Source organism: Opisthocomus hoazin, chromosome 3, assembly GCF_030867145.1.
Source record: "Opisthocomus hoazin isolate bOpiHoa1 chromosome 3, bOpiHoa1.hap1, whole genome shotgun sequence".
Lineage (NCBI taxonomy): Eukaryota > Metazoa > Chordata > Aves > Opisthocomiformes > Opisthocomidae > Opisthocomus > Opisthocomus hoazin.
Genome location: NC_134416.1, coordinates 8,080,786 through 8,105,819, shown reverse-complemented (window position 1 = coordinate 8,105,819; position 25,034 = coordinate 8,080,786).

The following is a 25,034-nucleotide window of genomic DNA, read 5'->3' as shown; positions in this document are numbered from 1 at the left end:
AAGTTATTTAGGACATTATGATCAACTGTATACATATGTAAAAATATATTAACTGCGACAGAAACAGCTTACAAAGACAGAAATATAGATATTTATGTATAAAAAAGGGGTTTATCTGAATTTGGTTAAAGATTTTTGAAGACAGATCTCAATAGAAAGTAATTTGAAAATAAAAGAGTCAATATATTTGTTAAAAACATTATTATGAAAGAAAAAAAGTTATAATTTTTGTTTAGGAGGTAGGTTATGCACAGAGGTTCATTGAAGAAGCCAACACATCAAACACCATGACATCTGGTCTGTGATTCATGTGGAAATGAAAGAAAAGGAGGAAAGGAGAATTTCAGGAAGAGAGGCGTAGGGCAGTAGCTGGGCTGCCATATTAGTATGTTTGGTAACTACATGCCACACCTTCAGGACAGTTATTCTCTGAAAAACAGTAATTAAAAAAATACCCTTGAGAATTCAAGGGTATGGAAAGTTTTTTAATGGGAAGGAGTCAGAAGGAGGGTTCTCAATGAAAGGTTATATATTATTGAGGACAAGAGTAGTCTTGTGCTTACAGTCCAGGTCTAGACAGCAGAAGATTGAGTATATCGTTCAGGTCTGCAAAATGTCTGCAGTACTTTGTGTTGCTTTCCTTTGTGCTTCGAAGACACCCGTCGCTCTGGTGCACCAGCTGTCACTTGCTGATAATCTGATGCTTTTTTGCATTATTAGGAGCTAAATACTAAATGCCATCATTCCAGATTTGCTATTTTATCTGTCTCACAGACCTAAACCCCACAAATCATGCAGTCCTCAAATGTGAGCTTTTAGAAACCAAGGTCATTTAAGAAAGACACATTTTAAGAGGATTTTTTGCTGGTTTATTCCCAGTGAAAGGCTGTTGAAAAGAAGCATATTTGCTTCCAGAGAAATCCTACCAAAGCAAAATTACAGTACTGCTCACTTTTAAATTTCACAGCAAAGTAGCACTTAAGGCTTATTGCAGTGCATTAGGTTTAAAACCAATTAAGTACAATGCTAAATCAGTGTAAACCACATTTCTGAATTTATCTACAACATAATGAATAACATCTGCATCTGCAAAGAAAAGATTTATACTGAGCAGCAAAACAAAATGTTTTGACAATTTGAGCAGTTTTCATTCCCTTATGTCATATGTCTTCATTATTTGGTAAAGCTTTACTATAATCCTTCATTGTTAGAGCAGTAAAAGGGGAAAAACACCCAAACTGCAACACATTTAGGTAGATTCTTCCTCAGTTCATTTCCTCTTCTCACCAAAGGTACATCTTATTTACCTCAGGAGCTTTTCCAATGTGAAATCTACTGAGGATTTGACAAGGATCACCTTTCTTCAGGTGTGCTGGAGGATCAAGGATTATCTTCTGACCTCTGATGAACACTTCCAGTACTGTCTTCTCCAGAAAACTGATTTTCTGTAAAGCAAACCTGCTCCCTTTTAACTTCCTAGATGACAACAGGCAGAAATTATGACAAAGGGAACCAAAATGTTACAACAATCTTTAAGGGACCAAATATCACCTGTGACAGAACTGAGCTTCCTTACTAAATCTGCCTGAAGTTTCATGTGTGACTTTAACAAATAACTTCTGATCTGGACATGGTTTGCACCAATCTGTTTTGCTGGATTGACTCTTAAAACTTCTCTTCTTATAATTCTCTGCTCTCAAATGAAGGTGGGAATAATAGACTATTTCACTTTCTTGTCTTGTAAAGCTGTCACCTCTATAGGGCTCCTTCTTTTTATGGACATGTACAACACTTGAATCAACAGAAAGGGAGCTTTGGTCTGGGTGTCTGAGCCCTGCGATACAGCAGTAATTATTTCATATTTATGACTGTTTTATGAATGACCTACTGACAATGCTACAGACTATGCTATTTATTGATAACATGCATATTATAATACACAGCAAAACAGCAAGAGCTTCCACTGCTGCTGCCTTTCAGCTCTCTGGCAGCAACATATTTCTTTGGGTAAAAGGACAACCTTACTCCCATTTGGTTTTCAATGGCTTTTATGATGGTGAGTATAGAATGAGAGCTGTTCTTCATGGTGATAGTCTCTGTGAAACAGAACTATTGTCCACAGAGAGGTTACTAGCAAGAAAATATTCTTAAGGATACCTCTGTATTCTAAGGATTAGCCTTTAGTGTTCATACAGCAGAATCATGAGTCCCAATCTCAAAGAGGTTTTTCATTAATATTGTGCTTATTTATTTATGAAGTTGGGTCCTTCTCCTGTTGTTATGGGCTTGTAATCCTCTCGTGCTTCTAGAAAACACAGTGCTTGCTGATAATAATTGAGCTGCATGCAGATTGACCAAAGTCTATGTAAAATTTTCTTGTAAAGCTGAAGTCCTTCATTCCCGGTACTCTCATGTGGAGTTTCTATTCTTCAGGACTGGGATGTAGCTCAAAATACACAGCAGGAGTTTTTGTTGTCTTAGCATGAAACAGAAGATGTAGTGACAATGGCAGGTTCCTTTAGCAGTCTGTTAGTCCTGGATGGCATTCTGTACTGAAAATGTATGACTGAAGAAAAAAGAGATTATGGCACATCTGAAACCCAGTGGGGGTTCTCAATATGCAGGGCTGGGGGAAGAGGGAGGGAAGGTCAACAAAACTGCAAATCCAAACAGCGGAAGCAGCAGAAATGGAATTAAAAAAAAATAGTGTGTAATCTACCATGTGGTAATGCTAGTGCTGGAAGGAATGCTCTGTTGTGCTTCCGAGGGATGGCATATGGGGCTTTCAGCATAAGCCTACAACACATAGTGCAGCACTGGGCAGGGGCACCTATGTTTTCTACAAAAATCCCTGCTGATAACATTGGATGCTGCACAGAGGGAATAGCTGTGCAGCTTCCAGAGCTGAAGCTAGTATTTCTGCCCGTTGTCACATTGTGCTACACAGATGTCACAGCTTGTTCACAGTTATCTCAGCTGGCATTGAATGGGGTAGTACAACCTTACCATAATAAACCTTCACGGACCAGTAATGGACCAGTCTGAATGAAGAAAGCTGAATCTACACCAGTATACCTCGGGTTCTCCCATATTCCAGGAGTTCAGTGATGTTAAGGAATTTATCCTGCAGAGTATGGTTTAATCTTATTTTACTAGTGAGTAACATGAGGCAAATAAGGTTTGAGAGTAAATACTAACACGCTTGTCTATCTGGAATGTAACATTCCTCCAGAAAGTCAATTTAACATTTTCCTCTGCTGGATAATATTCTTTCATAAATATTTTGACTGACATGGCTGAAATGTGACTATTAGTGACTTCAGTTTCAGTCTATAGACTGACTTATGCCAGAGGATCCAATGCATCTGCCTGAGACCACTGGCTGTAATAACAGATCTCTAGGATATCTGTGCCCTTCTGGAGCTGCAGCCACGTGTCAGGAAGGAGGTTTCATGGCATCTGAATGCACACATTTTGACAAACGGATTCTGTCTATGGTGTCTTGATTGAGAAACCCTCCCAGAACAAATCAAGAAAAAGAGGCAAGATAAGCAATAGAATTTATCAATGAAGCTCCAGGGCGGATTTCCTCACAGGACACTCCCTTGGGAAGGAAAGCAGTCCCCATTTCAAAGGGACTGGTTTAAGTGTTCACCCTGCCACACTGGTTTGTGCTTTTTGCTGTGAGATCTTGTTTGCAAAGCACCGAGGGGTCTAATGTCTTCCATGAAAAGGCTTACTCTTCATGCTTATTCGTTGCAAATGTGCAGTCAGGCCCCTGGCCAAAAAAATCTTTTACCTTCTGCACCCGGAAGGGTCTCCTGTGGCCTGTGAACAGGTCTGGCTCTCTGCTAATCCATTCCTAGCCTTATTAGAGACATTGATTCTTTCTTAGGTTTGAATGGGGAACAGAAACTTAATATTGCTAGTGAGTTTTTTCAAATTACACTGTGTTTTATACCACTGGGGCTTAAGAATAGCTTCATTTACCAATATCAGATAATTGCTGCTGCAGAAATTTGCTACCATACAACTGAGCAGCTGGAAGGTATTGATGTCTTGATAAAAGGCTGTTATTTGTGTTAATTTTCCCTCCCTCATTTTCATTTTTTGGCCAGCGAAACATGTTATCATGTGCCATTGTTATTGGGTATGTTACCTGAAGCTGTTATAAAAGTCCATGCCAAGTTCATCCCAATGAATTCAGGAGTAGTGTAGTTTTAATTTTAACTCCAATTATATCCAGGAAGATTAATTGTTGGGGGCAAATCCTTGCATGGGGCCAAAAGGGAGTTATAAATCATTCAGTTAGATGATCAGATAATTTTCAAGCTCCTGTGGGTTTCAGAAAACGGACAAGAATAGCTTAAACCTGTCTCTTTCACAAAGAACCAGTAGCTTGTGGTAAATGAGAATCTGTCTTTTTCTCCTCTCCAGTGATCTCCCTGGATGTGGGTGAAATGTCCACTAGTGCTAATTTAATTGCAACTGGAACCCTTTACTGCCTGCAAGTAATTCACATTTTTCAATAGCAGGTAATGGCAATAGTGAAAGTGTCTCCTTACTGTCAGGTCATTTTATTTTTAAGTCAATGACAATGGAACTATTATGTACCAGTTGATGAGAGTTTAATTTGTTTAAGTATGGAAGAGGTTTTATTACCAGTTATATGTTAGTATTACTGTGTCCCTCTACTCATAGCTCTTACATATGTATTAGACAATTCCCTCTAATCTAAGCAAATCTAAACTAATCTAGGTAGACGCATAAGTATGGACTTCATTTTCCTTTCATTGAGACAAGTGTTAATTAGAAGACACATCCTGGACCTAAAGCAGAGTAACTTAGCAGAGAATGAGGTCTCAGCTTTTTTCTAATCTGAATATTGCATGAATATGATCATGATTCAAGGTGTAATTAGGGTCATGGAATATGACTAATTGCTTCCACAAAATTGAACTGTCCCCCCTAGCAAGGCATGCATCTGTGTCAGCTGCTCAACAGCAGTGCTGGAGAGCATCTATGAATAAGCCTCTCTATATTACTGCATAAATGACTCTCATTTCCCCTCACTTAAATATATATGAATTAGAAAGACCCCAGGAAGGTCTAGAAAAGTTGGGATGTGGGCTGCGGTCAGTCCCTCCCAGCCCCTCTCCGCCGCTCCTCCCTCCTCCCCCGGCTCCCTGCTCCAGCGCGGGCCCTGCCCCGGGCTTCAGCCCTTCAGGGCCAAGCTGCTCCCGCCCGGGCTCTCCCCGGCCGCAGCTCCTGCAGGAAATATCCCCCGGCTGCGGCCTGGGGCCCTCCCCGGGCTGCGGGGGGGGGGGGGCTCTGCTCCAGCGGGCTCTCTCCAGGGCTGTCGGGGAGCCCTGCTCCGGGCCGGCAGCCCCTGCTGCCCTCCTCCTCCTCCTCCGGCCTCGGGCTGCCTCTGCTGCTGCTCCCTCCTGGGCTTCCTCCTCCTCTGCCTCGGCCGCCTTTGGCCCTTTCCCAGCCCTGTTCCCCCCCCGGCCTTCCCCCGGCGCCCCGATCTTGGCTGAGGGGCTCAGCTGTGCCCTGCGGTGGGGCCGCTGGAGCCGGCTGGGACCGGCTCTTGGAACGGGTTGAATATTCTTGCAGAGCTGAAAAAATGTTGCCTCTTCTTATTGATGCAATAAATATTTTGAAGAGGGTGGTGTTTTTTTTTTTTCCTGGTCAAAACTTGTATGACTGCCACCAGAGGTTCCTCTAACCTCCCTTGAGTTTTTCGAATGAGAAAGATAGTGGATGAGTGGGAAAATGGAGATCTGGGGGCACAGAAAGCTATTGAAAATATTCCCACTGGATCCCTCTGGATCACCAGAACCAGAGATTTGAAAGGAAGCACTGAACAGGTGCCCAGGTTCAAACAAGTCATAAAGGTACTGAAAAGGTACCCGCTTCTTCAGAGGGGAGTGGATCAATGTGTTTTGACAGTTTATACTTCTGAATAGTGTTAAATTTCATTTGTTTGAAATTTCATGGGCTTTTCTAGACAGAAGCCAGATTTGATGTGATACTGTGAATCTCATTTTCTATTTTGGCTTCAGTCCTCTGTTAAGAAATCCTGAGCAGTTACAATAATGATTAAAGGGTATATATACACACATATGCATTTATATATTCATATTTAACCAGTCTTACCCAACTGTACACAAACATACACTTCTGGCTGTGAATATTTTATCGTATGTTTTTCACCTCAGAATGAAAGTTTGTTTCAAGTACTGAAAAACAGCTTCTACTGGAACTGGTTTTCTTGAAAATGAACCTGAGAGAGGCTACTAAGAAACCCCTGTGGCTGGCTTCTATGTCAATTATAGATGACTTCGATGCAGAATTGGGGGCCACATTCTGATATAATTTACTCTCCGCTGAAGCTGCTGGATTTACACCTTGTTACGCTGGCAAAAAGAAGATCAGAATCTGTATCCAAATCCTCTTGGCAATGAATATTTTAGCCTTTTCAACGACGCTTTTGAAGTTAAACAGTTGTGTCTATTCAGTAAATAAAAGAGAAGTCCTTTATTCTGTGTTGTCATTCCTGTCTTTCACATGATAGCCGTTTAAAAGAGAGAAAAGAGGACAAGCAGCACCATCTTGCTAGGTTGTGTTGTTGAGATTTTTGGTTATGCAATGGATTTTGAAGAGCAACGTTTATTCTGATGTTGAAAGAAGCAAAATTACTGACAGATCTTTCTAGGTATTCAGACTTTTGAATTTTCGAACATTAACAAGATACATAAAAATCAGACAGTGATTCCTACAGAAGTTACCAACTTGAAGAGTAAATTGTCTAACGCAGTGTGGCTTTCAGTATTAGTTAGCAGGTTCAAGTGAGAAAGTAATGAAATCTAATACAAAATGACTCTAATGATTTATTTTCAGAGGATAATTTGTTTGCTAATTAAGCACAGGTAAACCTAAATAAACATAGCCCCCTGTTCCAAATTATCTTGATACTCTTAAATGTCTTGCCAGCTATAGATCTATATATGAGAATACCAGCATGGGGACCCCAACAGGATACTTTTTAATTAAAGGCAAATATTCCATACTGATTCGATAGCCAGTTTTTCTTTTTTCTTTTTGCCTTTGCCAACAACTCACTTGTTCAGTCACCTGATCTTTGAAGTACCCAATTTCAAGTAGAGAGCGTAAAATTTGCACCTTTTAGAAATAAAGTTAACACCAAAATCTACATTCAAGCACTCAGATTCTTCAGGCTTCATATTCACACCTAAGACACTCTACTGACAAGGTGTCCTTTTCCCTTAAGAACTAATATGCTTATTTCAGTCTTCAAATACTATTTCATGAATGAATGGGTGGCCATGTGAAATCTACTTCACTCCACAGTCACCAAGAACAGGTGTCCCTTCTTTTTAAAAGGAACCAAATAGAAATAATACTTAAAAGCCAGTTGGTGTCTTGACTGTAATGAGAAGTTACTGACCAGAGCAAAGCAGTGCATAGGCAGCAAGGAGAAGTAGTTTAGAGGATTTCAGAGCTTTTCTTTGTCAAGGAACACAACAGAACAAAAATACTTTGCATAGTGATCCCTCTCTTAAAGTAGACTGGCCAGAGGAAAATAGCAGGTTTGGTAAACCAAAGAATTACAAATGGTGGTGGTGGTTGTTAGCTCTTGGGACAACCTGAATCCATGATCCTTGAGTCTAAGAGTTTAATTTCATTTTCTTTTATTGTGTTGATACTCCAAGCTAGGTCATCATTTCTCAAATTTCTTTTTTTTTCTTTTCTTTTATTACCAATCCAAAAAAGCACCTAATCACCTAAAAGCATATTTATCTTTAAACTACCAGTTATAGAACTAAAAGTCTGTGGACCATTTTATGCACTGTTAAATCAGCAGGGTATTTTTCAAAATATATTTTTAGCCATCAAAAAAAAAGAAAAAGGGGTCTGAGCTGCTACTACTACTTAGAATCATAGAAAAATAGAATGTTTTGGGATGGAAGAGACCTTACAAATCACCTGGTTCCAACCACCCTGTTACGGGCAGGGACACCTTCCACTAGAACAGGTTACTCAAAGCCCCATTCAGCCTAGCCTTGAACACTCCCAGGGAGGGGGCTTCCACAGCTTCTCTGGGCAACCTGTTCCAGTGCCTCCTATCACAGATTCGGAATTGCCGTTGATAAATTCACTGTCTACAAAAGTTGAGCTCAAAGTAATAGTTTAGCGCTTTAGTTAACAATGTGTTCCCGGGGATAAGTCTGACAAAGTCAGAGGCGCGACTCTTACCAAAAAGGCGTCCCTTCTTGGAGGGGGGAAGAGAGGTTCAGGCCCGTCGACCCGTCCGTCAGGTGAAGTTCTCGCTTGGCTCCTCCTCCCAAAGAGAGTTTTCAAGTGCCAATTTTTATATGTTTGGAAATCTTTTTGCGAGGTGGGACTAAGTCAATTATTGTGTATCGATTGGCTCTTGGCATGGAATGTCGTGTCGTCAGAAGCGGGACTCAGCAGTGTGACACGCCTTCGGAGCGGGCATCTTGGTATGTGTATTCGGGGGCCATCTGTGCTTTATCCAAAGCAATCTCTGAAGCAATCCCTGGCTGCGCAGCCTTCGCAGGCGCCCCACAGATCACTGAGTTTACAGTGATGGGCTATCCCCCCTTACTTTTGTCTGATAAGATAAGCACAAGTTATTTACTTCCTTTGTTAGCTCTTCGGCTCTTGACAACCTCAGTCCGTTTGCCTTTTGTCTTGCATTCCACAAGTCCAGCAAGGCCATCGATTACACCTCCCCACCTTCATTGTAAAAAATCTCTTTCTTAAATCTAATCTAAATCTACCTATTTCAGCTTAAAGCCATTATCCCTTGTTTTATCACTACATGCCCTGTAAAAAGGCCCCCTTCAGGTACTGGAAGGCTTCTATAAGGTCCCCCCAGAGCCTTCCCTTCTCAAGGCTCAGCGACCCCAATTCTCTCACCCTTTCCTCGTAGAAGAGGTGTTCCAGCCCTCTGATCATTTTTGTGGCCCTCCTCTGGACCCACTCCAACAGTTTCATATCTTTCCTGTGCTGAGGGCTCAAGAGTGGGATGCAGGATTCCAGCTGAGGTCACACCAGAGCCGAGCAGAGGGGCAGAATCACCTCCCTCACCCTGCTGGCCATGCTTCTTTTGATGCAGCCCACAATATGATTGGCCTTTTGGGCTGCGAGCGCACATTGCCAGGTCATGTTAAGCTCATCAACCAGTACCCCCATGTGCTTCTCGGTAGGGCTACTCTCAATCCATTCTCCTCCATGCCTGTATTTCTGCTTGGGATTGACTTGAACCGTGTGCAGGATCTTTCACTTGACCTTGTTGAACCTCATGAGGTTCACGCAGGCCCACCTCTCCAGTCTGCCAAGGTCCCTCTAGATGGCATCCCTTCCCTCCAGCATGTCAACTGCACCACACAGCTTGGTGTTGTCAGCAAACTTGCTGAGGGTGCACTCAGTCCCACTGTCTGTGTCACCAACAAAGATGTTAAACAACACCAGTCCCAGTACTGATCCCTGAGCAACACCACTTGTCACTGGTCTCCACTTGGACATTGAGCCATTGACTGCAACTCTTTTGAGTGCAACCATCCAGCCAATTCCTTATACACTGAGTGGTCCATCCATCCAGTCCACATGTCTCCAATTTAGAGACAAGGATGTCATTCGGAACAATGTCAAATGGCTTGCTCAAGTCCAGGTAGATGACATCAGTTGCTTTTTCCTTAGTCACCAATGCAGTCATCCCGTTGTAGAAGGCTACCAAATTTGACAGCCATGATTTGCCCTTAGTGAAGCTATGTTGGCTGTCAGCTGCTTAATCTCCACGTCTCAGCATAGTTTCTGGGGGGATCTGCTCTGTGAACTTGCCAGGTGAGACTGAGCAGCCTACAGTTCCCCAGGTCTTCCTTTTTACCCTTTTTAGAAATGAGGGTTATGTTTCCCCTTTTCCAGTCAGTGGGAACTTCATCGGACCTCCATGACTTCTCAAATATGATGAGTATATTCATCCATCAGTTCCTTCAGGACTCACGGATGCACCTCATCAGGTCCCATGGACTTGTGCACCTTCAGGCTCCTTAGTGATCTCGAACCCGATCTTCTCCTACAGTAGGCGGTTCTTCATTCTCCCAGTCCCTGTCTCTGCCTTCTGCAGCTTGGGCAGTGTGCCTGGAGCACTTGTCAGTGAAGACTTAGGCAAAAAAGTCATTGAGTACTTCAGTCTTCTCCATATCCCATGTAACTAGGTCTCCCTGTTTCCTTCCAGAGAGGGCCCACATTTTCCATAGTCTTCCTTTTATCACTGACGTACCTATAGAAGCTTTTCTTGTTATCCTTGACATCCCTGGCCAGATTTAATTTTATCAGGGCTTTAGCTTTCCTATTCTGATCCCTGGCTGCTTGGACAATTTCTCTGTATTCCTCCCAGGCTACCCGCCCTTGCTTCCACCCCCTGTAGGCTTGCTTTATGTGCTTGAGTTCATCCAGGAGCTCCTTGTTCATCCATGTAGGCCTCCTGACGTTTTTGTCTGACTTCTCTTTGTTGGAATGCATGGTTCCTGAGGTTGGAGGAGGTGGTCCTTGAATATTAAGCAGCTTTCTTGGGCCTGTCTTCCTTCCAGGGCTTTATCCCATGGTACTCTACCAAGCAGATGTCTGATGAGGCCAAAGTCTGCTCTCCTGAAGTCCAGGGTACTCAGCTTGCTATGCACCCTCCTCGTTGCCCTAAGGATCTTGAACTCCACCATTTCATGGTCACTGCAGCCAAGGCTGGTCTTGAGCTTCACATTCCCCACCAGCCCCTTCTTGTTGGTGAGAACAAGGTCCATCATAGCACCTCTCCTCATGGGCTCCTCTGTCACTTGGAGAAGGAAATTATCATCCGTGAAGTCCAGGAACCTCCTGGATTGCCTATGCCCTGCTGTGTTGTCCTGCCAACAGATATTGAGGTGGTTAAAGTCCCCCATGAGGGTGAGGGTTTGTGAACGTGAGGCTACTCCTATCTGCATATGGAGGGCCTTGTCTGCTTGGTCTTCCTGGTTGGGTGGCCTGTAGCACACACCCATTGTAATGTCACCAGTCCCTGCCCTGCCTTTAATCTGGACCCCTAAGCTCTCTGTTGGCTCCTCATCTATTCCCAGATGGATCTCCCTGCACTCCAGCTGGTCACTGACACAGAGAGTGACACCCCCTCTTTGTCTCCCCTGCCTGTCCTTCCTTAAAAGCCTGTACCCTTCCATTCCAACACTCCAGTCACAGGAGTCAGCCCACCATGTCTTCATGATGCCAATGAGATCATAACCCTGTAGGAGTGCGCAAGTCTCTAACTCCTTTTGTTTGTTCTCCGTGCTGTGTGCATTTGCATGGAGGCATTTCATTTGGTCCCCAATGAATCATAGAATCATAGAATGCTTTGGGTTGGAATGGACCTTTAGCCGTCATCTAGCCCAAGCCCCCTGCAGTGAGTAGGGACATCTTCGACTAGACCAGAAGCTGGCTTGCATGAAGTTGACTTCCTGGCTGGAGTTCCTTTGTGCTACCCTTCATGTGCTCTCCTGCTAACCTCTGATCCTTCTCCAGGCTCTGGACATCTACTGCTGGGACCAGCATCAATCTGGTAGCAGTTGGATGAATTGAGATTCCCCTCCCCCAGCATCTTTAGTTTAAAGCCATGTTCACCAGCTTGGCGAGCCTAACCAAAGATGTTCTTCCCCTTCTCTGACAGATGGACCCAATCAGCTCCCAGTAAACCAGGTTTTTTAAAGTGGTTCCCATGGTCTAAGTAACCAAACCCCTGGCTGTGGCACCAGTCCTGTAGCCATTTGTTGGTTTGACAGATTCAACTGGCCCTTTCAAACCTCTTCCCTTTGACTGGGAGGACTGATGAACAAACTACCTGTGTTCCAGAGTCTCTCACTGCTGCTTCCAGGGTTCTGTAATCCTTCTAGATACTCCTCAGGCTGTATTGTTGGTGCCCACATGAAAAAACAACAGCAGATAATAGTCAGTGGACTGTACAAGGCTTGGTAGTCCCTTGGTGACATCCCCGACACAAGCCTATGGCTTGATTTTTTTTTTCTTTCCATGTTTATAAATATGGTCATACTTATATATGGACCACCCTCTCCTGTCAGTGCTCCATGAGTGACACAATGACAGAGTAGATGGTAATTCTTGATACTTCCTCTTACGAATATTGCTCTGAATTACTGCAATGAAATATGTTCATAAAGCTGCACATTTGTTTTGAAATGTCTATTGTATTCTAAAGAACACTGCAACAGGTAACAGTAAACCAGGTTAAGGGTTTCATTCAGACCCTTTGAATACCTCAACTTACATGATAGATGTGTCACAGCTGACAGAAAGGCCTGGTGTGAATTCTTATTTTCCGTGTGCTGCATTGTGTCAGTTGGACAGTACTAGACTAGTCTTATCTCCACCACTATTACTTTTTTTTCTGCCTGGGCTGTTTCAGGGTCAGTCATGGGTCAAGGTTGGTCATTTTTCCAAGAATGAGCTGCAAATAAGCACAACTGGGATAAATTGTATTACTTCCTCCTAGTGAATTGTAGCCTGGAAATCCCTGTGTGACACAGTGTATAGAAGTAGAATAAATATTTCAGAGCTCCCTGTTTGGGATAGCATTCTTTGGATTGATTTATATATGTATAATCGCCTTTGGAGCTGGGTGAAGTGTGGCATATGTCTAATAGAGGAAAATAGAATGTGAAAGCTTTTTAAAGGGATTAAAATGATACACTAAAGTGCTAGGAATTGCCACAAGCCTAACTCATATTTGAAAGCATTATAATTTCATGCGCAAGTCCATACTTCCATGCGAGTGAAGGGAGTCAGCCCTGATCCTGCTTAGGAAGCTCTTATAAATGTCTAGGACATCATCCTTCTGAGTCATGACAGGCCAGAAATGGTTTGTAGGCAAGATTACATGAACCACCTGGAAAGTTCAGATTTTCAAAAGCAGAGAGCCACTGTTTGAACATTTATGGACAACAAAAAGAACATGCTCCTTTGGGTACTTCTGCTTCACTACTTTTAACATACATTCTGTCAAAGTTGTAGTAATGTTTGTAATCATTTGACCCTGGTGAGATTTGCATCAAGGTGAGAGTTAAATATGGGAAGGATACTTCATTTTCTTTTGAAAATATACTGCTTAGATCTTTCTTCCTGGGCAGCTTTAAATGCTTCAATAATGATGTTTACATAATTTTCTTTGCAAAATGAACAAATGAACAGACTTTTTTTTTTTTTTAAGTCTTTTCTTTCCCCCTGCTCTTCATCCTGAATTAAATAATTCTGCTTTCTCATTAGTAAGATGATACACTTTTAGGCTATGCTTTTACCAATGCTTAGTCTGTATTTATCCGCTTTCTGAACATTTAATCCTACATCTAAAAACAACCCCAAACCATTAAATTAATGGACATCATAGGAAAACTGTGCTTTTTAAAAAACCATCACTTTCAAATGATAGAGTGTGTCATAGTCCTCTGATTTTAAGTAGGCAGAGTCAAATTTTTATGGTGCTAGCTTTGATTTCATTTTTGGTTTTAGTTCCATTCCACAAATTTCCATATATAGAAGTGATTTAATTACTTATTTTCTTCCCAAACTCCTTCCAGTTTGTCCACTACTTTTTTTTTTCTCTTAGAAGGGAAAAGTCCAAGTATAGAAGCAAGAGGGTGCATGAATCACTGCTGAGGTTCCTCTTCACTATAACTTAGGTCTTTAGATAGCTCATAGTTGCCTGCAACAGGCTACAGTAAAACATGTTAGCAACCATTCTGTGTGTAGACTGAGAAGTTTAAACAGATTAAAAATATGTAATAGAGCCTAGACCTAAACAGCAAGTTTGGATTTGATCCATTGCAATGAGTGGGAGGAGTTCATTATCATACTTGCCAACAGTAGAATTGGGTAGGTTGTTTTGTGGGCAGTTTATGGAAGGTCTGTATCTTCTGTTGCCTGCCTTTCTCACCAAGGAGTAACAACTGGTATTCTTTCTGATCTGTGCTCCAATCTCACCATTCACCTAAAATTGGTGGTGGAATTTGAAGTCCATACTGGTCCTGATGATTAATTGTAAAAAGGAACAATTTCAGCCTTGAGATCTGAGGACCTGTACATGTCTTCAAATTAAGACACTGGCAAGCTGTGACTTAAAAATTAGTTGTGCAATATCAGTTTGCGAGATGTGATTAGTCTGCTTTTTTAATTCCACTATGTGTTGAGCGATGCAAGAAAAAGACCAGGTTGACCAAACTTCTGTGACTGCTTTGTGTTGTGGATGTATGTAGCACAGAGAGAATTGCAAAGAAAAAAGAAACATAGTTGCCTAAAGGAGGGGTGAGAAATTCAGGTGCAATTCACATCTTAAGAATCCTAAGGTATCTTTTTTTGGCCTTCAGCTGTGACACCAGAAGAGTATGGTCTTCCATGAGCCTTTCCCAGCGTCCTGCATGTTAGATACTGCTTTCTTAAAAAGGCATTGGGTTTAGCCTAGTGGGTTGATTTTAAGAGTGGGCATAGTCTACATTTAAATTGTAGTTTAAGATGTTTTATAAATCAATAAATTTCATCCTGAGTTCTGTACCATATTCACATTTAGTTATACTGATGAACTAAAACCATAACATGGCAAATATATGTTTATTCCTTTTACTTTAGAAGGTTACTTTGAACTGTGCATTTCTATAAGAGCTTTTACAACATGCACAACACACCAAAATGTTTGAATGTCCTTTATATGGGAATAATAACTGTTAGAGCTGGGCAATACTTTAATGAGGAAATACTTCTCAGATAATTTTCTGGGAAAAGTTTTCTGGATCTTCATTTATATTTTTCAATTTCTCAACAAAAATATGCAGAAACATGAAAAAAAAATAACAAAGCTATATTAAAAACTCACATGTTGCTGGGAAAAGGGATTAAGGCAAAAAGAGAATTATTGTGGGGTTTGTTTCCCCCCAAACAAACAAAAAATATGTAATATGCTTTAAATGACATTTCTATTGGTGTTTGTTCTTCAAAACCAAAACATTCGGATTTAAGGGTAACATACCCATTTGTAACAGGAAATTCACAGTAAGCTAATAACCTTTTCTTATCTACTGTGTTTGATGTTTTTATCACTTTTAAACATAGTCTAAAAGAGCAACATAACTGGAAATTTCTGTGAAAACTCTGACAGGTTTTGTCAATGAACTTAAATAATAACCAAGATCATTTGAACTTTATCTTATGAAATTTAGACTTAAATAATCTTATTCTGGGAAGTATTTTGTTTGCCTATTTCAGTCACGAAAATAAGTCTAGGAAAGGAACTCAATAGTTTCTCAAAGTTCCTTCTTGTTCCCTAGAGCAGGATGAACTGTACAAGTGCTATTCCTGACAGATGTTGTCTAATGTTCTTTAAGATGTCTAAGGAGAACTCCACAGCATCCCTATAGAATTTTTTTCAGCATTCTACAGTTCCTCTGGAAAGCTTTCCTGATGCCTATTCCTGAGTAATTCCTACTTCATTTTAACCTCACTGCTTCCTTTTTTATTCACCATGGGCACAGAAATCAGGATTTTTCTTCCTTTTGTAGCAACAGACATTTTGAGTCCATTTACATAGTCTTCTTCTAGTCTTCTATCCCTTAAGTTGAGCAGCTCCAGTTATTTCAGTCTTTTCTGTTTGGGAATGATTAATAGTTCCCCTGAAACTCCTGTCTTCCCCCAAACTGATCCATGCCTAACTTGAAGAGTGAGGCCCAAACTGGAAAATCTACTTCAGCTGAGAGCTAAGAACATGCCAGCAGTGGGAGATGTTACTCTGTTGCAGGCTGTGTTTTCATTTGTGTCACCTAGTATTCCCTTCATGGACTGTTCATAGATTAAAATCAGAGTTATGTGTGTTTGTCAGCTTGTAATATCATTTAGTTGTGTTTTCTTTTTTATTTAAATAGTAGTTCTAAGGGGTTCAAGGAAAGAGAACTGTTTTTATTGGAATCAAAGGGAGTTTTGTGACTAAATTAATATCCAACTTATTTAGAGATCCTTTATTTCAGAGGTTCTAAACACAGAGATCTGAAATATAAGAGATCACAATATTTCTTAATGTCAGTCTCTACCCTTTGCAAGGTTATATTATTTCCTTCATTATGTCAGTCATGATGACCTTGATAAAATGTTTGTCTTGCTATAGTTTTGTATTCATTCTGTGGAGCTATAGCTAGAAACCCATGTGCCTAGGAACCTTGATTTGACTTGCAATAACCTGCAATAAAGACTAAGCAGTTACATACGTTTTATTTTTATGTTCTTACTATTTAGATAACATGCTCTCACTTCACATAGTTCTAAGAATATCCCTTCAATTTTAAAATACAACTCCCTCTTTGTAGCATTGGTGAAACAGAGCTCCAAATATAATCCTGTCATATTCACAAATGTGGAAAAGTTTCCATTCTTCTTGTGCTATCCTACATGTGGAGAAAAAGTTGTACCGCATCCATCTTATCTTTTTTAATAATTGTATTTTAAATTATGGTTATTTGTCAAATACTTTTAAATCTGTAGCTGCAGATCTATAAGTACCATGACCTGTCTCCACTGGAAAGGGCTGATGTAATTATAAAAAGGCCTATATCAATCACTGAGATAATGGGTGTTCTCTCTCTCTCTCCCCCTCTGTGTCTCTCTCTCATCATCAATTACCCTGACTATTTTAGACAAAATATCAGACAAACCTACCTTCTTTTAGCTACAGTGCTGCCATTGCTGTTAATGGCATTTTAAATCTTCTGTTAGACAAAACATTCCTAGGGATACTATTTTGCAACTGCAAATTAAGGAAAGTCTAATTTATGTAATCTCACAAAATTAGAAATGGATTTAGTAAATCTAGTAAAAGTTGACATGGCTGGTATGGAGTGACTCTTCTGAAATTAGCTGTCTAAATTAGAGTGTTTCCCTTGAAGTCTTACTGTGACTTGTATTAAACATTATGCAATCATCAATGTGAATATAACGTTGAAATAGCCATCACTATCACTATCACTATCTCTATCACTATCACTCTTACTGTTATTTCTAAAAATGCTTCTAAAGATGTTGAAAACACCAGGCCTAGAAAGGTACTGAACTATTGATGGGAAACATCCTACTATCAGTAGCTACCAGAAATGACTCTTCGGCTAACATCTCTAATAAATTGGTCTTTAGAAGATGATTCAACAACACATGGCAGTGTAATAAAAACATCTTCTAGAACTTAATCTGTTGCAGAATAGGGACAAATTTAAGCATAAATGGAAGCATGTCCTTAAGCTTGCTTAAATTAAAGCATGTTTGTCTACACTTGTGGAGAAAGTTGTCTGACTTTTCAGATTGAAGCTGATGTAGCCCTGTTAGCATTAGTGAGAGATAACAGGACTGTACTGAGGAGTTTTGATGATGTACGTCTGAGTTCTTTGAGAACTGGGCCTTGCTGCAAGATAAAAAGAGAAAACGTACTGCAGGAAATTTTCAGCTCTCCTGAGTATAAGAGACCAAAGAATTTCACTCTGGTTTTCCTACATCAAGCCTAGTCACTTGCAGATAGATGTCTTCCCATTTTTAAAGGAAAATAAAACAAATGCTATACAATTTCTGTAATGACTGTACCACAGAGTAAAAAAGTTTTGCCCCAAAGTTAACGTGACTGCAATCTGGTAAAATAAAAATCCTTGTCAGATCTTGCTTTAAAATGTGAGTAGATGAGTACCAGAGATGTCACCAGAGTAGGTTTAAGCTTTAGTATATTTTGTGGGGCGAGCCAGTGTAAACTAGCCATAACAGGAGAAGTATCTTACCTGGAGGTAGCCCAGAAGGCGAGGAAAGAATTGCCCCCAGTGGTTCTTCAGGCAGAAATGGTGTCTTTCAAGTGGATGAGGAGAAGAGGCTGCAATGTATCCACCTCTGTCTGAATTCAAAACATTGTTGGTGATCAGGAATTTGTAGACCAAGAAAACAAAACAGCTGATGGTTTCTCACTTTCCTCACCCACACTTATTTAGTTCACAGGAATGTCCTTAGGATTTGTATTTATTCTGGGAAGTTTTCCATACAGTGACATTAATACATAAAGTCACAAGGAAATACTTTTTTTTTTTGATAGATTTTCCTTTTGCAGAGACCAGGGGATTAAATAAAAGTTTCCCTACATTTCTCTGACTTGAGTTGTCCACTCTTCAACAACAGCCAGATAATACCTTTAGCCTGTTGGCCTATGTCAGCTCCAATGGTGAGCCAAATGATCCTTTAACAATCCTAACAATCCAACAATCCTATAACAACAATATAGCTTGATTCTTCACACTCTAATGAGTACAAGTGTGCTACAGCTACATAATTTTTCAAGAGAGATTTACTTATTGGTGAAGCAGTGCTTGACTTTGCTATTGTTATTCTTATCTTTTGAAAATGTTGTACATTGGTAGTAGTCTTTCCAGGTATGCAGAGAAATGCAAAAGATAAAAAAATGCTTGCCTTCTGAAACTCAACATTTCAACCTTTACCAGGCAAATGCTCTTTATCTCTTCCTGGTAATGAGCACATTTGTTACCAAACTGCACAAAGGCCACCCTCTAAAACATACTGCAGAAGTGTCAGAAATTTGCAATTTGTGGCTTGGCTTATTGACCTTATCCCACTTTGAAATTTTAAACATTTTCTCCAAGTTTAGTGCTACTGCTGGTGAATGGATTAATACAACAGTCTTTCTTCCTTTGTTTCTGCTACATGTTGACTTTATTGCTATGACATATAATTATCTTCAAATAGAATTCAAAGCTGACGAAGAACTGAAAATCTCCCTTTGTCTCTCTCTCTTAAAAGTCTTGTATATATGTGTCTGTATATGTCTGCCTGTGTTTCTGTGATAGCTGCAGCCATTTAATTGGTTATAAAAAGTCCAGCTTGTTGTAATGAATGGAAATAAACCAAGGGAAAGCATTTGGTGATCTCAGTCCAGTTCATACTGATATTTTTCCTTGAAAAATATATTAATAGCAGCTTCTTAGAAACACAGCACATCTGGAGTTTGGATTGATTTAGCAATGAATCTGAATTTCCCAGCTAGCCTTCATCTTACGAACAAGGGCAGTGGAAAACCTGAATTTGAACATCGCCTGGCAGAATTCATTGGTTTTGAGATTGGCGAGAACAGAGTTGGCTGTAACCTAAAGTCTTGAAGGTAGAAAACATCTGCCTGGTGAAGTCATTTGCGGCTTACTAGAAAAGGGCGTTTCTGATAAATACCAGCTTGGCTTTTTTTGTTCACTCTCAGCACAGAAAGTGTTCTTGCCTACATTTTTGCATGATGGTTTATTAATGCACTCTGACTCTGGATGTTGGAGTGTTTTAATGTTGCTTGATCTGAGTGCTGCTTTTGACAATCTTGATTATAATACCATCCCACTTGATGATATCAAATATACTCTGGGCTTAGCTGGCTCTGAATTTTGAGTTTATTTCAGTCTTAGTCGTCCAACATATCAGGGGTATTTTTTTTCTTTTTTATTTGTTTTTATCTTTTGCCATTAGGAGAGTTCCCTTGACCTCCTTTGCTCAGAAGTTATTTAAGGGAAGGTTCTTCCGCCAGTTCAGTTCTGAACACTTTGTTTCAGCACAAGAGCTGCCACTGAAAGCGAAGGGGAAGGGGAAGGCTGGATGTTTGCAAAGAGCCAAGAGGAATGTATGTGTCTTTTTACAGAATTCCCTCTTGATATTTCACTTTGAGTCCACTGACTTTAACCACATGGCTTTTCTTTGCATACTAATATGATGCATTAGCATAATTTATATTCCATTTTCTGTGTCATGACTACTTGACTATATTTTTGTGAAAAAGTGTGAAGAACCATAGCACATTATGAGTATAAAAAATTTCCCAGTCATTTCTAAGGGGAAAAATCTGCAATCACAAAAAATTCTAACCCGTAGGAAATAAAATAGACCTGAAAAAAAGGGAATCTTGACAAGACTGAGGATTATTTTGAGCGAAACAGCAGGAAACAAAGGTTTCATAAAGCAAGAAGGGCAGTATATCACACCTGATACACAGTTGACAAGAATATAGAGACAGAGGTTTTCCTACCAAGTAGGTCAGAGCTATGTCTTCCTCTTAGGAGCAAGAGACAGTGCTTATTCTCGGACTTAGGCCCAAAAGACTAAGGGGTAGAAAACTGGACACTCTTCCCTACCAGGCAAATAGATGGCTTATTGCAGTCCAGAATCCTGTTGGATGTGTTATAGTCCTGTACCATGACCTTCTGCATCACAGAATTTTCTCCTAAAAAGATATGAGGAAGGCAAGGAGAAAGAAAATAATGGTTTCTAAAGGGGCAGGAAAGTAGGGTATAATTTGTTTTGGGTAAAAAAATGAGAAGGAAAAAAAGGATTTTATTAGAATGACCACAAAATTAATCATATTCCATATAGTGGAAAATAAAACTTGTGGCATCTAAACACGTGAAAATAGAATCTTAGAATCGTAGAATCGTAAATAAAATAATCTAAAAGTGTGAAGTCACATTAAAAGCTATAAAGCTATCCCACCAAACAACTTTGGGTTCAGAGAAATGGATCAATAGACAGAAGGGAGGCAAGAAAATTCAAAGCCAAGCTGTGAGACAGCCAGAGTGAACCTTGCCTTGTGAACTGTACTGCATCAGCAAGACAGGATTAGATGCTAGCAAGCTTCCAAAAAGGATTAAATCAATGTGATTAGATCAGACCTTTGAACTTTTTGAGGTCCTCCTGCCTTCTCTTAAAAAATTGTCCACATCACAGGTATGATGGATTCATTAGTTTTGATGAATTTGACATTGCTATTTTCCAGCTTTATTCCTCCTTACCATGCTAAAGAATAGGCTGGGGCAAATCTTTGTTCCCTTGAAATGAAAAGGGAAGCACCACACTGCAGCTCCATGCTGCAAGTTCTTATAAAGTAGTGAGGAGAGGTGACATTGGAAAGCCAACAGAGATAAAAACTAGTCACAACATGGGACAGACAGTTGATTGCACTCGGCAGCCCATATGGGTTCATACGCAAGAAGTGTAAAACAGTAGTATTGTGGAGCTAAGGATCTGATCGATTTTGATGCACCTCTATGAAGCAATGGGTTCTTCCCCCAGGCAACTGAGTGCAGAGAGGTGAAAGAGTGTTTCTAAGGGCCTCCAATATCTTTAGAAACTAGTCTGTCTTTGTTTCCTCAGGCTGCTCAGTGAAACCTGCTTCATCAGAGAAGCCATGCATAAGGCTTTCCACAGATTACTCTAGTGACTGTTTCTCACTTCAGGTTTTCCAGTTCAAAGATTAACTGAATTTACAAGATCAACATAGAGTAAATTTTCCTTTTGGTTTTAAGACATGATTAATAGTCTAAAAAAGAATTAGACCTGTCCTTGAACACCTCTGATCTACACTGTTATCTTCAGTTTTTAGGTGGCCTAGAAAACAACGTTCATGGCTTAAGCTGCCTCCTCTTGCTGAGTGAAAAAGGCTTTTGGCACCACAACAAGAGATTAATTTGAGCTATTATTTTCAGAAACACAATGAAAATATGCACAAGCTGGATGTCTACTTACAGGGTTCAAGTTTTTACCAAATAAGTAAACTTGTTAGAAATCATGGTTTCACTGAGGTCTTGTCTTGGAAACATATTAACTTTTGGGAAATAAAACCACTTGTAGTGGTTTTGCAATCTGGACCAGATTGTTAAATAGAATTTGTTAAGTAAAAGTACTAAGTCTCATGTCAGGTGAAACAGTCAAGTACCTGAATTACTACTGGCCTATAGGGATACACTCCTCCCCCTATCCCTATCCCTATCCCTATCCCTATCCCTATCCCTATCCCTATCCCTATCCCTATCCCTATCCCTATCCCTATCCCTATCCCTTCCCTTCCTTTCCCTTCCCTTTCCTTCCCTTCCCCAAGAATAGCTTGGCAGAGTTTTACAGTATCTTGGTGTGGTGAGTTGACCATAGTCACCAAGGTGACCACCAAAGCTGCTCTATCACTCCCCTCCTCAGCTGGGCAGGGGAGAGAAAATATGATGAAAGACTCGTGGGTTGAGATAAGGACAGAGAGTGATCACTGACCAATTGCCGTCATGGGCAAAACAGACTCGACTTGGGGAAAATTAATTTAATTTATTGCCAGTCAAAATCGGAGTAGTGTAATGAGACATAAAACTGAATCTCAAAAACACCTTCCCCCGACTCCTCCCTTCTTTCTAGGCTTAATTTCACTCCTGATTTTCTCTGCCTCCTTCCCACCAGTGGCACAGAGGGATGGGGAATGGGGATTGTGGTCAGTTCATCACACATTGTTTCTGCTTCTCCTTCCTTCTCAGGGAGAGGACTCCTCACACTCTTCCTCTGCTCCATTGTGGGGTCCTTCACACAGGAGACAGCCCTCCACAAACTTCTCCAGTATGAGTCCTTCCCATGGGCTGCAATCCTTCACATCTTTCAGGAACAGACTGCTCCAGTGTGTGTTCCCCAAGGGGGTATAAGTCCTACCAGCAAATCTGCTCCCATGTGGGCTCATCTCTCTCCATGGGTCCACAGGCCCTGCCAAGAACTTGCTCCAACGTGTACTTCCATCAGGGCCAGAGCCTCCTTTGGGCATCCACCTGCTGTGGTGTGGGGTCCTCCCCAGGCTGCAGGTGGGTATCTCTTCCACCATTAGCCTCCATGGGCTGCAGGGGAACAGCCTGCCTCACCACGGTCTTCACCACAGGCTGCAGGGGAATCTCTGCTCTGGCACCTGCAACACCTCCTCCCCCTCTTTGTTCACTGACCTTGGTATCTGCAGAGTTGTTTCTCTCATGTGTTCTTACTCTCGTTTTCTGACTGCTGCTGGTGTTGCGCAGGGTGTGTTTTGATTTTTTCCCATTCTTAAATATGCTATCACAGAGGCACTACCTTTGTTGCTGATTGGCTCGGCCTTGGCCAGCGGTGAGTCTGTCTTGGAGTTGGTTGGCATTGGCTTTATCAGACATAGGGAAGATTCTTGCAGCTTCTCACAGAAGCCACCTCTGTAGTCCCCACACTACCAAAACCTTGCCACACAATCCCAGTACTCTTGGAAGGGAATAAATATGAAAACCAAAAAATTCGTAATGTAATTAAACAAGTGAAAACAGCAGAGAAAGAGTGCAGCAGATGGGCATTCCCTTTGTCCCTGTTATTACAAGATTTCCAAAGACACTTAATTGACTTCTTTTTAAAAAATATATTACTGAAAATTCTGTTATTAAAAATATAGATAAACTGAAAAACCTGGATTTTTTAATTAGCTCTCAAAATATTACATGGGAAAGTATGTAATTTGGAAGTTACACAATGGAGAGACACCATAAGGACCTTGAAAATCTTGCATTGAGAGAACACTTCTTATTACCCAAATTTCTCAGTAATGTACCACCAAGAACTAGGATGAGATCCTCTCTCCTCCTTGTATAATGACTATGGAACTTGCACATTTTCCCCAGTATTTCCCTGTAAGTCCCATGTCCAGTGTAGGCAGGGCAGAGGACACAATCAAACTGTGATCCAAACACAGTAGATCTGTCTTACAAGTGTAGATCACACGGGCAAGATTGCTTGCTTAAATTACACCTAAAAGCCTCAAGCAAAAACAGGTTAAAGCAAGATATAACAAAACGGAACTGAAAATCGAAGAGACAGGACATCATCCCCTTTTTACATTCTGAAGACAGAGCCATTAAATTGTTTGTGGTCAAATGAGGACAGAGAGGACGTCTTTGGCAGAGGTAGAAATATAATCACAGATCACTTTCTTTACCATTAGATTAGCCTTTCCTCCTGGTTTTTGCTAAAGCCATTTTGACAGCAACAGATTCAATTTTTCTTTGTGATTAATTTCCTGGATATATAGCCTTTTTTCATTTATTTTCTTGTTTGTGTACTGTTTTCAGACCAATCCCAGTGTCTATAAATTCATTTTATATTAGTATTACATGAATAGTTCTGTTGAATCATTTTGAGGGAGTAGACAATAATTTAGGATGAACTAACTAACACAAGGTATGAGCTATCAACCCAGCACAAGATAGAGTGTTGCCTTCTTACTGGGGAGGTACATTTTTAAATGTTAAAACTAAGTGAAAGGCAAAGAATAAATGCTTCAATTTTCTACTGATACCTTCACATATGTCTTTCAATATGCATGTATGTACATAAATATCACTGTCTATTCATCAAATGCATGAGAACCCCTCCCTTTATTGTCCCAGCTGCTTAAAACATGTGGCTAGCAGATTGGCATTTAAATGAGGTCATATTGCAGTACAGTCTATCAGCTGATGAGTGTGCAAAAACGTCATGGTGGAACAAGCAGTTTGCACTAGCACTTATATCAGCTTGCACTTGATAGATTCAAGTTTCCCATGATAACCTGCAATAACATTTTGTTCTCTTTGAGGATCTTTGAAAAATGAAAAAGGACACCTAACTTGGATGAATGTCTTGCACATTTCTTAAGGTTCCTGCCAGCTAAGGATGTATCCATGAAATATTTGATCATCAAACACAAAGCTGAATGGACAAAAATGTTTATATTCTTTATCCTCTGCAGGACACTGGACTTGTCTGGACTTATTGGTGCCAGAAGCAGAAGTTGATGAGGGTCAGCAGGAAGCAGTGAGGTTTGAGTCTGAGCAATATCTTGAACTGCATTCTTATTTTTGCGAGACCTGAGCCACATTTTGCAAGATTTGAGCAACATGCTTACCTCACAGAACAAACAGGACGGGTTGCAGTTTAACGCTCAAACAGACTGAGTGACACCTGGGGTGAGGCGAAGGTGTTGCAGCCCAATGTTGCATCAGCAAAACCAGCTAGACCCCCAGTACATCCATACCGAGTTCCCTGCCTCCATGCTGAACCTTTGAGCCTCACGGAGCTCCCATAACTGGCGACCCTTGCTA